The sequence below is a fragment of the Mus caroli genome, chromosome 14 (assembly GCF_900094665.2).
Source record: "Mus caroli chromosome 14, CAROLI_EIJ_v1.1, whole genome shotgun sequence".
In the NCBI taxonomy this organism is placed as follows: Eukaryota; Metazoa; Chordata; class Mammalia; order Rodentia; family Muridae; genus Mus; species Mus caroli.
Window position 1 is genome coordinate 37,767,514 of NC_034583.1, and position 4,287 is coordinate 37,771,800.

The 4,287-nt window shown below is 38.7% G+C and overlaps 1 pseudogene; it reads left to right on the forward strand.

Moving 5' to 3' along the window:
- Positions 1-3,995: 3,995 nt before the first annotated feature.
- LOC110309701 overlaps positions 3,996-4,287 on the forward strand; it is a 44,830-nt pseudogene continuing 44,538 nt past the window's right edge.

Genomic DNA, 4,287 nt, shown 5'->3' on the forward strand with positions numbered 1-4,287 from the left:
AAGTGGTTGATCATTATTGGGTAACTTTAAAATGCTTGCAAATGTGAGGTTCAAAAGGGTTTCATTACTGTTTGTACCTCCCTCTGCTTGGCTCCTAATGAGATTGGCACCTCTCTTCCATCCCTCTTTTTTCTTTTTTCCTAGTTCTCCTTTTTTGTTCTTCTCCTCTCTCCCTCCTCATCCTCTCCGTCCCTGTTTCTCCATTTCTCTCTTTTATTCTTTCTTTTCTTCCTCTTCCATGCCCCTGCCTACCCGGAGTAGCAAGAACAGAAGGACAGTTCCACACTGTTGTCCATAGCAGATGGAGGAGGTCCCTTGATGTTTTAGGGATCTCAGCTCAGGAAAACTGTACTTGTGAGGATAAGGTTGTGGCTCAGTCGGCGGAGTGCTTTCCTACTGAACACAAATACCTGAGCTTGAACCCCAGACCTGCATAAACTAGATGTGGGGGCAGAAGTCTCTTACACCAGAAATGTAAGATGGGGACAAGAGGAGGAGAAGCTCAAGATAATCCTCTGCTACAGATAGAGTTTGAGAGTATTTTGGATATATAAGACCTTGTCTCAAGACAAAACAAGAAAACAAAAATGAAACAAAAGCAAAACCAAAACAAGACAAAGAAAAAAAAAATCCTGAATCTTTGTCTTTGATGTAGAAAAGCATTCTGGGCACTGGTATGAAATGGAATTGAAGGTTTGCTAAAAATCAGAAATAAAAAAAAGCAGTGGAAGAGAAGGAAACGCATCATTGTGAACATCTCAAAGAAGAGTCACAGTGTGTTAAAGACATCCCAAGCATAGATTTTAAGTTAAGGGAAAGATGGATGCTTAGGGAAAGAATTAGAGGCACCCAAGTGTGGATCTGGGATTCTCATGGGAAAGTAACAGGTAAGTGCTAGCCAGATGGCATTTTGGTGCTAAGAAACATTTCCATTGTCTTTGTGATTTTGCTAAGTGATATTAGAGGGTGGCTCTGGAGGTACCTTCCATGGGATTGTAACCACTAGGCTTTCATAAGGTGTTTCATAGGATCCATCAGCTATATCAGGGTCCTTTCAGCAAAATCTTGCTGGCATGTGCAATAGTGTCTGCGTTTGGTGGCTGATTATGGGATGGATCCCCGGGTGGGGTAGTCTCTGGATGGTCCATCCTTTCGTCTTAGCTCCAAACTTTGTCTCTGTAACTCCTTCCATGGGTATTTTGTTCCCTAGTCTAAGGAGGAATAAAGTATCCACGCGTTGGTCTTCCTTCTTCTTGATTTTCTTGTGTTTTGCGAATTGTATCTTGGGTATTCTAAGTTTCTGGGTTAATATGCACTTATCAGTGAGTGCATATCAAGTGACTTCTTTTGTGGTTGGGTTACTTCACTAAGGATGATATCCTCCAGATACATCCATTTGCCCAAGAATTTCATAAATCCATTGTTTTTAATAGCTGAGTAGTACTCCATTGTGTAAATGTACCACATTTTCTGTATCCATTCCTCTGCTGAGGGACATCTGGGTTCTTTCCAGCTTCTGGCTATTATAAATAAGGCTGCTATGAACATAGTGGAGCTTGTGTCCTTATTACCAGTTGGAACATCTTCTGGATATATGCCCAGGAGAGGTATTGNTGGATCNTCCNGTANTACTATGTCCAATTTTCTGAGGAACNGCCAGACTGATTTCCAGAGTGGTTGTACAAGCTTGCAATCCCACCAGCAATGGAGGAGTGTTCCTCTTTCTCCACATTCTCACCAGCATCTGCTGTCACCTGAATTTTTGATTTTAGCCATTCTGACTGGTGTGAGGTGGAATCTCAGGGTTATTTTGATTTGCATTTCCCTGATGATTAAGAATGTTGAACATTTTTTTCAAGTGCTTCTCAGCCCTTTGGTATTCCTCAGTTAAGAATTCTTTGTTTAGCTCTGTATCCCTTTTTTTTTAAATGGGGTTATTTGAATTTCTGGAGTTCAGCTTCTTGAGCTCTCTGTATATATTGGATATTAGTCCCCTAAGCACATGCACATTTTACTGTAATGGTGTTTCTGGTGAGATTCCTAGAAAACTAGAGATTTGTAGGTAGAAGGGAGAAAGGCCTTTAGAAAGTACTGATTGCTCTGGAATCATCCCTGATTCGAAACTGCAGAGGCTTCAGAAGACCCTGGCCAGAGACTTCTTTCCTTCCCGTGTTGCCATTATTTCCTCTTTCTTCCTCCCTTTATCTTTCATACACTCTTCCCTCCTTCCATCCCTCCTTCACTCTCTCTCCCTCCCTCTCTCCTCTCCTCCCTCCTTCCTTCACTCTCTCTTCCCTTTCCTCCTCCTCCCTCCCCTCCTTCACTCTCTTCCCTCTCCCCGCCCCCTCCCCCTTCTTCACTCTGTCTACTCCCTCTTCTCCCTGAAGTCCTTATTTATTTACTGTTGATATTCACAGGCTATTTGAGTTGCCTCTAGTTTACATACTTGACTCAATTTTTTTTTCTACAAGATCTTTTTTTTTTTTTTTTTTTTTTTTGAGAGAGAGAGGGTTTCTCTGTGTAGCCCAGGCTGTCCTGGAACTCACTTTATAGACAAGGCTGGCCTTGAACTAAGAAATCCTCCTGCCTCTGCTTCCCAAGTGCTGGGATTAAAGGCGTGTGCCACCACTGCCCGGCTCTTTTATTTTTATTTATTATTATTTTTTTTAACAAGATCTTTCCTTATTGACTCATAGATATTTCTTATATACTAAAATTGCCACCTTTTTATCAGCTATGTGTGCTACTCATATCTTGTAATTCATGGCTTGTTGTCTTACCCTTTATTGTCTTTTGGATGTATAACCTAAATAGAGAACGCAGACTCTCCTACTTGCCTTCTGGATTTCTGGAGAGAAATCTATTCTTAACAGAAGAGTAGTAGAGAAGCCACGAGTCTCCACTGCTAAGGCAGAGTGAGCGACATGATTTTTCACAAAGACAACACAACCTTTTGAAAGGTACATACCCTTTTATTTAACTACTTCACTTCCAGGTATTTATATTAAGGAAACAATCATCACACATTGCATTACATTAGCCATTGTCAAATAATACTTTGTAAAACCCACAAAACTACCCATCAACAGGGGTTGAGAGAGGCAAGAACATGAAGTGGGTTTTATGACTAACTGATAATTTTTCTGATATTTTCATTACCAAACTAGAAATAAAAATTTTAGACATAATTACAAATTAATATTATTATTTTGTTAATTCTATTATTGCTTTATAAAATCATTTTTTTATAATACAGTTATGTTCCCTTGATTGTACTTTAGAGGTAGAGCCAGAGGTTTGCTTTAGTCATTTGTTAAATCTGTTGGATGAGATCCTCTAAGATGGCTTATTGCACTAAGATTCTTTATGTACTGGACACAACGATGCTGATAATAAGTAATTGATAGCTTTTAAAATTACATACATAAGTAATAGAGAATTAGAAAGAGATTAGGAATAAAAGAGAATTACTACTCAATGATAACTATTATTAATGTTACTGTAATTGAGGTGAACAAATAAACTGATATAAAACTCAAAACACAACATAACAATTCATGGAAGCAGAATGTAAAAACAAGTAACTTGGGACATTAAAAATAAAACATTGGGGGAGAAACAGAAGTACAGAGATTCTGTATGCCATAGAACTTAAGATGATAGCAGCTAAAGTAAACTGTTACAACTACAACCCTGATGTAAATCCAGGGTCGCTATAAATTATAAATTTGCAGTACATACATAAAAGAAAAAAATGAAGACACTAGAATTATAGAATCACAAAGGAAGACAGTGAGGGAGAAAGAAAGGCAGGGTAAAGAAGGGAGAAAGCAATAAAAAATGGCTGTATTGAGTTCTTGTCTATCTTGAGTAATATGTATTACTCTACATATAAATGGGCTATGTTTTTTGGTTAAAAGATGAGTGATCTGAGTAGATTTAAAAGCAAGATGCAACTATATGCTATTTACAACAGGTTTATTTTAGCTTTAAGGATGCGGAGACTGACCGTGAAGGTATGGGAAAGGATGTTTCCTGCAACAATGTCCAAAAGAGAGCAGTCGTAGCTACACTTACCTTAGACAAAGGGCTCTGTGAGCAAATGATTGTTAGAACAGCCAGGTGCCGTGACCAATGCCCGCAGTCCTTCTTACGCGGGAGTCTGTCACAGAAGCTTGAGACTATCTTGGGGAATGCAGTGAGATCTTGTCTCAAAAAAAAAAAAAAAAAAAAAAAAAAAAAAGAAAAAAAAAAAAAGACAGTGAAAGCCATATGCTATAACTGAAG